We start from the raw sequence: 9,652 nt of genomic DNA, 5'->3' as shown, positions 1-9,652 counted from the left end.
CATTTCTATTACTATATCTGTAACAACCCTGTGGGTAGATATGATTATGATTGGCATTTTATGAACTAGGTAACTGAGGTTCAGAGAAGGCAAATGATTTCACTAGGGGCAAAACAAGTCCATGTTTCAGCGAGACCAAAAACCTATGTCTCCTATGACATCTACCTTAATGATTTTTCCCAAGAACAACAAATAGGATTTTCCTCATATGCCATTTGTCTTATCTATCGGTGGTGGCTGGCCAAAGATCTAGCATTGAAAAAGATTCTAAGGTCACACATAGGGTTGTGATTGATTAGTAGTGTCTAATAAGGTATGGGATAAGAAAGTGATAGCCTGTGCACAAGGGGTCTGCCCTACACTGGATCATGATACCTAGGCTCTTTAACCTTCTTTTTATATTTCAGCAATCTATCGATCATTGTGTCTTAGAAGTATAAGAAGTATGTATTTTAGTTGCAAGTAAGCTCAAATACACTTAAACCAAAAAAAGGAGAATGTATTATATAAGAGCATGGTGGTGTCTCTTGAAACGCAGTGATAGGAAGTGCTGACAGTCATCTCCATGGACTGAAACCAAGAAATGAAATGTCATCAGAAACCCAGGCAGAATCTTTCTGTCACTTAACTTCTGTCTTATTCTAACTCTTCTGTCCCCCCATTTACCCCACTCCTTCTCCTTATTTTCTTTCTCTCTCCTCTAATTCTCTCCAGAGACACATGTTCATTTGTACCATTTGCTACAGCCTTCTTTCTCTGTAGATTGGTTTTCTCTCTTTCTGCAGCCACACGGGACAAAATCAAGAGTTGCACATTCCGATGGAAATATATTTGTGAGTCACAAATGTAATTGTACATTTTGTATCTAGTAGCCACATTTAAAAGAAGCCCAATAAAGCAAAATTGATATTAGAAATATATTTTAATCTATATATTTACAATATAATTTAACATGTAACTTAATACAAAAAATTTAATGAGATAGCGTTCTGAATTTTTTCTTTATATTAAGTCTTTGAAATCCAATGTGTAGTTTACGTTTATAGCACATTTCAATTTGGATTGGTCACATTTCAGATGGCCAGTGTCTAGTGGCTACCAAACCAGACAGCACAGATCTAGAGCTCAATGTCCTTTTTTTTTTTTTTTTTTTCCTAGCAGCCAGCAGCGAAAGGCCTGGCATCTCTGAATCTCCCTGTCAAGCTTTCAGGACAGAATCTGATTGGCTTATATTGAGTCACTTGTTCATACCTCATCCAATCAGCCTTTGCCAGTGTCTTTGTCTATTTTGTGCAGCTACGACAGAATACCTGAGACTGGGTAATTTATAAAGATTAGAGATTAATTTCTTATAGTTCTGTAGGCTGGGAAGTCCAAGGTCAAAGGGATCGAATCTAGTGAGGACTTTCTTGCTGCATCATTCCATGGCAGAAGGTGAAAGAGAAGAGAGACAAAGAAAGAGAAAAAATGGGCAAAATTCATACTTATTATCGGGATCCCACTGGCACAATAACGACACTAATCCATTCATAAGGCAGAGCCTCATGACCGAATCACTTCTTGCAGATCCCCCCTCCCAGCACTGTTGTACTGGGGATTAAGTTTCCAACACATGACTTTTGGGGGACACTTTCACACCATAGCCACCTGGAAGGCAAGGATCCCTTTTTATAGACATGGCAGCCAAAGGACATGAGACAATAAGGGAGGACTTGCCTGAGCCTAAAAGATATATAACACAATGTTTACAAAGGACTCGTTACACATGAAATTTGGGGGACACATTCACACCATAGCAAGCTGGAAGGCAAGGATTCCATTTTATAGACATGGCAGCCAAAGGACAGGGCTGTTCTCAGAGACAAAGATGGAGGACTTGCCTGAGCCTAAAAGATATATAACACAGTGTTTACAAAGGACTTGTTAGGAAGAACCATCTAGTGTCAACTGCATTCTCTGGAAGATTCCAGAGGTTCTCCATAATCTTGCATTTGGGGGTAATATAAAACAGGTTTTACAAGGCAAGAACAACCCAAGAAGAATAGTGTGCTGCTACCTGGGAAAGATAAATCAAGCGCGCATTTCTAATTCAAGAGAGACCCAGAGCTGCCCAGAGAGAAGACACTATGCAGGATAAACTCAGTGGTGGATCAGAAGTTTGAGGTGGAGGCTCACTTTCACAAGTTCAAGGCTCATCTCCTAGAATTAAGTTAATCCAGGAAGGACAATCCCATGCCGCTTGGGAACCTGCTCTGGCTCTCTGGCCCCCTCCAGACCTCAGGAGAGAACATTTTTTATGCCATTTGCCAACACCAAGAGCTCCCCTTTATACAGACACATTTCAGTTACACAAACAATTTTTGTGGGAACATCCAGTAATCTCTAGCTTTGTTTATGGAAGCTCTTCAATATGAAGAAGGCTTAAGTCCTTAATGACAGCAGAGGAAACAGCTGTTCTCTCTTCCTCAGGACACTGGGTCTTCAAAAAGAGTGTCATGCCACTTACTTAGTGAGCCATAACCTGTTTATGAGGTGACTGTGTTGACTGTCTGTCACAACTCCTCACCAAACACTTGCTGTTAGCCCTCTGGTAATGAGAGTGACAGAGAAAGATGACTGCATGGAAGATGGCTGCATGGCGGTTACTCTGAGGACAGCTAATGCTGGAAAGGGTGGAAAGGTGAGAAGGTAAAATTCCTGGGAGCCCATTTCTCTGGGTGAGGCAGAGCCATTGGGTCAATATTTCTCATTCTCAAAGTGTAGAGCAAAGATCATGGTTTTCCATGGCCTGAAAGATAGGATCTAGCCCCCACCTACCTTTCTACCCTCATCTTTCAGTTTGCTTTATTCCAAAGCTGGCTGGTCCTCTTTTTTTTTTTTTTTTTTTTTTTTGAGATGGAGTCTCCTGGGTTCAAGCGATTCTCCTGCCTCAGCCTCCCAAGTAGCTGGGATTACAGGCATCTGCCACCATGCCCAGCTAATTTTTTTGTATTTTTAGTAGAGACGGAGTTTCACTATGTCAGCCAGGCTAGTCTTGAACTCCTGACCTCATGATCCACCCGCCTCGGCCTCCCAAAGTGTTGAGATTACAGGTGTGAGCCACCACGCCCAGCCCCGACAACTGGTCTTTCTATTCTTTGAACAGGACAATCTTTCAGAATATTTGCCTGGGACCCTCTTCCCCAGCTCTTTGCATGACTTGCCTATTCTTGTAGCTCAGGAATCAACTCAAGTGTCCTTTCTTCACTTAGACCTCCCTTGACCCAGTCTCCCAGCTCCATGCATAAAGTAGTCTCAGGTCATCCTTCAACACATCACCTACTTCATCACACTTTTTCCAAGTTGCAATCATCTTCTTTATTCATCTGTTTCTTCAACTTCCCCACTGGAATGTAAATTTCCTGAGAATAAGGACATATCTAGCTTATAAACTTCTGAACCACAGGGTCCCAAATGGTGCCTGTCACATAAGAGGATCTCAGGAAATACTTGTTGAATATATAAATCAACTCTCTGGAGTGCCCCAGGCCCACTAAATCATATTCTCTAAGAGTAGAGCCTGAAATCTGTGGAGTTGTTTTGTTTGTTTGTTTGTTTGTTTGAGACAGAGTCTTGCTCTGTCCCAGGCTAGAGTGCAATGGTGCAATCTTAACTCACTACAACCTCCCCCTCCCGGATTCAAGCTATTCTCCTACCTCAACCTCCCAAGTAGCTGGAATTACAGGCGCCCACCAACACACCCGGTTAATTTTTGTATTTTTAGTAGAGACGGGGTTTCACCATGTTGGCCAGGCTGGTCTTGAACTCCTGACCTCATGATCCACCTGCCTTAGCATCCCAAAGTGCTGGGATTACAGGCGTGAGCCACCGCGCCCGACTCTGAAATCTGTGTTTTTCATGAGTGCCTCAGATGATTTGTACACATCCTGGGGGGTGAGAAGTGTACTATTTTTACTTGCCTTGTCAAGACCCCTGCTTTCACTCTTATCCTAACCTAAAGGCTTTGTCCTGACAGAGACTATGAGGCAAATTAGAGGGAACTTAAAGCTCCTCCAACTTGGTGGCTCAGTTTGCTCTTCCTAGGACTATTCACTGAACAATGACACATTAGGGGTGTGAGCTGATGAGCTCCGTGAGGGCAAGAACCATGTGAGTCTTCTTCATTGCTTGTCACTGGTGTGCAGCATAGCACCTGCCACATAGCCCACAATCAACATAAGCAAATGAATGAGCACTGACATGAGTGCCAGGCAATGTGTGAGATACCAAGTGTGGCAAATGTGCATAAAACTACAAGATGCTCAAAGTCAAGGGTGAAGGCAAAAATGAAAAATTTGACATTAGAACATAAGTTAAATGTCCAAGGTTCTGTGGGCTTCATAGTAAAGGTAAAATTTGAGCTGCATGTTGTTTTATATCTTCCGCATCCCCTGGGTAAGTCTGATAACCTCTGATGTCAATTATCTGTAAGTAAAATAGTTTATTTTTCTTGAGATATAGTAGAGAATAGTAGGTTGTTTTTTGGCTCCATAGTTTTCTTAATAATGGTGTAAAATGAAGCAAGCCTTTCTAGACCTCAGCTTTCTGCTTTTGTACCAACTTTACAGGGCTGTCTAGAGAATTAGATCAATTAATACACATAAAAAGCTTAGCTTAAGACATAGCAAGCACTCAAAATATATTATTACAATGTAGTTTTAACATCCTCTAAACACTGTATCTAGCCCCGTCTTCAATGCACATTAAGAAAAAAAAAATGCCTTTTTAAAAATGTATTTTACTAATAGCTAATGCAAAAGAGAGTATCAGTTCCAGGCTCTGTCCAAGTTAATATAAATCCCAGGTTAGTGGAGTCTGAAATTAATTGGCTTTTTTCTCCTTGTGACATTATAATTTAGAATGTAAGTATTTTCTCCCTAAATGGGAGAGGAATTTCACTGTTACATCACAGAGAACAGTATCCTCATGGCTGCTGAAATTTTTATGAAAAAACAAAATTGTATTATAATAAAATGGGCAAGGCAAGATCTTTTGTTATGTGAAACGTTACAGTAGAGAAATCTCAGATGGGAAGATTATTGTCCGTGCCTTGGAGAGGCTTTGAATCCCTTGAAATGAGGGGAGGGTCAGTGGGGTTTGTTAATAAAGCTCCACTAGCTGGTAAATCTATGGACTTCGTGGTTATAGAAACCACACACCCTGGCTTGCCCATGACAGCCCCAGTTAGTCCCATCGTTGTTGTTTAATTAATAGTAACATTTTCTTGCATTCTCAAAACTGCCCCAGTTTGGGTGATAAATTGGATCGTCACCTACTTATGGCTCTTCCTGTCTCCCCGGCAGAGAACCCAAGGCCCAATCTGGGGTAGTAATGATGAAAATTACATTTGCACAGCCCTTGCTATATACTGGGCACTGTGTTGAACACCCACCATGCATTATTTCATTTATTCTTCCCAAAAAGGCTCAGATAAGACTTCTAGAAGACAAAGGCACAGAAAAGATTCCACTGTACCCCTCAACCATATTCAACATAAGAACAACTATACATGCTAAATTAAAATATTTAAAATTCACAAGCGTTTTGAAAAATAGCTTCTTTCCTGATGTGTCATTACAAAATTCGGAACTCACGCATCAAAGCTGAACTTTTCACATTTTCCTTCGCTTTCTTGCTAAGGCTTGAAGCACATACTTGATCTGCCAGTGTTCACAGATCTAGAACTGCTCACAATAACCCAGCGAGGTGAGTGTGACTGCATCCATTTTACAGGTAAGACACCTGAGGTTTAGAGGAATCATCCCACTGTCACACGCTAGTTCCTCAGTTTTAAAACATCATGCTTAGTCCCCCTCACATTTTAACATTTCTGGAATAAAGATAACCTCACAACAAAAGAACATTTTTAGTGCAGTATTTCTCTCCTGACTCATTCCTATGACTTTAATAATGTATCCTATACCTGACAGCTTCTTAGGCTGCAGGACACATAAGAACAGCAGAACTGACCTTCAAACCTGCTCCATCTGACTTCTTATCTTTAACCACTGTGCCACACTGCCTTGAATCAATCTTTATTAAATGTCATTATAAATAAAGATAAAAAGTTTTAGCCAAACTTAAATGGCTGTGCATAGAGATCAAATGAGGAGAGAAGAATCCTTACCTCTATGGTTTTCACTCTTTCAGCTTCTTTCTGATATTCTGTATGACTGACAGGGGTAGGAACTGGGGAGTGAGAATTGGGGATGAGAAGGTAAAGCACCAAAAGCATAAAGAGAGGGAAGTAGAAAAACCAAGGCATTGGGGCAAGGGTCCCCAAATTAACTTTTCTGATCTCCCTTTGCAGGAAACAGACATTGCATTGTAACTTCTAGTAGAGTAGGTCTTACCTGACTTTGACCCTGCTTAACTATTCTGAGCCTCAGTTTCATCATCTGTAAAATGGATATAATTGGGGTTGTAGATACAACAACTCGAACCAGGTTGGGGATTTTTCCTGTCCTTCCTCTAGAGCATTAGAGGAAGTATTACAAGAAAGGCATTTAGAACAGTGCCTGGCACACAAGTCCTTAAGAAGTGTTACCCGCTATTATCTGTCATCCCTTCAACTTCATTTGAGGCCACCACACATTCCCTCCATTGTCCCCCAACACACAATCCCCAGCCATGTGAGTTTTCTTCCAGTTATTCCGACAAACCAAGCCCTTTACCTCTTCAGAGTCTTCACACATGTTGTTCCTTCCTCCTGGCATGCTCTTCGGGAATTCCATCTTTGAAGAGCCAATTCATGTTCATGCTAGAGCCTTAGCTAAATTATCACCTCTTCAGTGAGGCCTTCTCTCATCCTCTCCAAATACAGTCCTACTGTGTCTCTTTCTATTGTGTATCTTTGCTTACTCCTTTCCTATCCTTCATCGGAATCTAAAATGGTCTCATTCATTCATTAGTATAGGTACTTATCACCTGCCACCACCACACCGGGAATATGGACAGTCTTGTATTCTTGTGTCCCTGCACCTAACGCATGCCATGCCTGGCACGATAGATGCTCAATAGATCTTTGTTGAATTGCATTTCCCAAACTTAATAAATGAAAGCCTCAGAATCGAAATCCAGGTCAGTTTATAGCCAGAGGCTGTACATAGAAAGGGAAATGGTTTGTTTTATAAATGGTTTTCTCTCCCACAGGAACCTCCGTCCGTCAAGAGCCTGGAGCCTATGACTCGGCATTCCGTCCCAGGTGCCTCTCGTGTTTATCTCCCAGTGTGTGTGCTTCACAGTAGGATTTAGTTTTCATGCTCATGTATTTGATGATTTGGGTTCATCTGTGACACTCTCAGGGGACTAGGCACCTTCCCATGGACCTTTGCTCGAAAGTAATGAAAGCTGCCTCACAAAGCTCTCATTACCTGTGCTGTTTGGGGAGCCGCAGCTTTATTGAAGGTATCACCACATTGCTTCCTGAATCGAAGATTTTCAAACCAGATGCTGATGGGATTTAGGGAACTCGAATCAGGCTGAGGATTTTTCCTGTCCTTAACAGACACAGAGTGCAGGGTTATCGACTTCCTTGTTCATTAGAGTCACCTCCAGATCTCAGTTAAAAATGCGCATTCCCAGCATCCTACCCCATGGGAGTCTGAATCAATAGAATTTTTATTACAGTGATATTTATTCAGAGGACCTTTTTTAGCTTCCCATGTGATTGGTGCTGGGACAAGCAGCTTCACATCCATTATTTGGTTTAATCCAACTAACAATTCTATGATGTAGGCATCACATTTATTCCTCTTCATAGATAAACAAACTGGATATAAGAAAAGTTAAATACTTTCCCCCAGGTTCTACAGCTTATCAGTGGGGCTCCAAAATCTTGCTACTCAAAGTATGGTGTATGGACCTGCAGGTTTGGCATCCCCTGGAAGGTTGCTACAAATGCAGGCTCTTGGGCTGAGCACAGTGGCTCACACCTGTAATCTCAGTATTTTGTGAGGCCGAGGCAGGTGGATCACTTGAGGTCAGGAGTTCGAGGCCAGCCTGGCCAACGTGGCAAAACCCTGTCTCTACTAAAAATATGAAAAAAAAAAAAAAAGAAAAAAAAGCTGAGCATGTTGGTGCATGCCTGTAATCCCAGCTACTCAAGAGGTTGAGGCATGACAGGCAGGACAATTGCTTGAACCCGGAAGGCAGAGGTTGCAGTGAGGTGAGATCGGGCCACTGCACTCCAGCCTGGGCAACAGAGGGAGACTCTGCCTCAAAAAAAAAGAAATGCAGACTCTTAGGCCCCACCTCAGACCTCTTGAATCTGAATCTGCATTTTAATAAGATCCTCAACTGACTGATGTGCACATTCAAGTCTGAGAACCCTACTCCAGTGTACCTGACTCAAAGCTGGGGTTCTTTCTCTCCTCTCTTGTCCAGTGGTTTTCAAACATGAGTTCCCACTAGAATCACCTGCAATCCATATTAAACAGGTAGTTACTTATTGAAGTTCCACCGTCAGATGCTGTGATTTAGTAGTTCAGGGCTAAGGCACAGGAATCTATATTTAACCAACAGCCCAAATGGTTCTAATGTGGGTGGTCTGAGGATCACGCTTTGAGAAACACAAGATAGAAAATGCATTGACCTCACTTTTTCTATCTGTTGAGAATAAAATAGGAGATTTTAAAAATGAGCTTCTAACTTATAAAGACACTGCTTTTAGTGGCTGGGTGTGGTGGCTCACGCCTGTAATCCCAGCGATTTGGGAGGCCAAGGTGGGTGGATCACTTAGGTGAGGAGTTCGAGACCAGCCCGGCCAACATGGTGAAACCCCATCTCAACTAAAAATACAAAAAATAGACAGGCTTGGTGGCATGCGCCTATAATCCCAGCTACTTGGGAGGCTGAGGCAGGAGAATTGCTTGAACCCGGGAGGTGGAGATTGCAGTGAGCTGAGATTTTCCCACTGCACTCCAGCCTGAGCGACAGAATGAGAGTCCTGGAGGCAGGAGAATCACTTGAACCCAGGAGGTGGAGGTCACAGTGAGCTGAGATCATGCCACTGCACTCCAGCCTGGGTGACAGAGCACGACTCCATCTCAAAAAAAAAAAAAAAAAAAAGACTCTGCTTTTAAGATCAGTTCCCACATTTGTAACGAGGAGAGGAGGGAAAACAGACCCCTCTAAACCTTGAAAGTTGGAAGCTGGCCAGGCACAGCGGCCTGTGCCTGTAATCCCAGCTACTCAGGAGGCTGAAGCAGGAGGATCACTTGAGGCCAGGAGGTTGAAGCGGGGTCACATAGTGGGACGCTGTCTCTAAAAAAAAAAGTTTAAAAAAAAATAGCTGATTGTAGTGGTGGATACCGTTAGTCCCAGCTACTCAGGAGGCTGAAGCTGCAGTAAGCTATGATTGCACCACTGCACTCCAGACTAGCCAACATAGTGAGACCCTGTCTCTAAAAGAAATTAAAATGAAGATTAGCTGAGCACAGTGGTGCATACCTGCAGTCCCAGCTACTCAGGAGGCTGAAGTGGGAGTAACACTTGAGGTCAGGCATTTGGGGCTGAGTGAGTTGTGATTGTGCCACTGTATTCCAGCCTGGGTGACAGAGCCAGATCCTGTCTCAAAAATAAAATAAAAATAATATTAATAATAAAACAAAAA

General features: G+C 42.4%; 1 long non-coding RNA gene across 6 annotated transcripts in view; it reads right to left on the bottom strand.

The window, feature by feature from the left end:
• Positions 1 to 8,807, bottom strand: part of LOC110743564 — a 31,205-nt gene extending 22,398 nt beyond the window's left edge. For 5 of the 6 annotated variants that reach the window (XR_002522839.2, XR_002522842.2, XR_002522844.2 and 2 more), the window contains exon 1: positions 7,413 to 8,028. This is a non-coding gene — a long non-coding RNA (uncharacterized LOC110743564). Of the gene's footprint in view, positions 1 to 7,412; positions 8,029 to 8,383 lie in introns of those variants that run through there. The other variant, XR_002522840.2, reaches the window with a different exon arrangement.
• Between the last annotated feature and the right edge of the window lie 845 nt (positions 8,808 to 9,652).

The sequence above is a fragment of the Papio anubis genome, chromosome 5, assembly GCF_008728515.1.
Source record: "Papio anubis isolate 15944 chromosome 5, Panubis1.0, whole genome shotgun sequence".
In the NCBI taxonomy this organism is placed as follows: domain Eukaryota; kingdom Metazoa; phylum Chordata; class Mammalia; order Primates; family Cercopithecidae; genus Papio; species Papio anubis.
The sequence above is the reverse complement of the archived record's forward strand: the minus strand, read 5'-3'. Positions and strand labels throughout refer to the sequence as shown.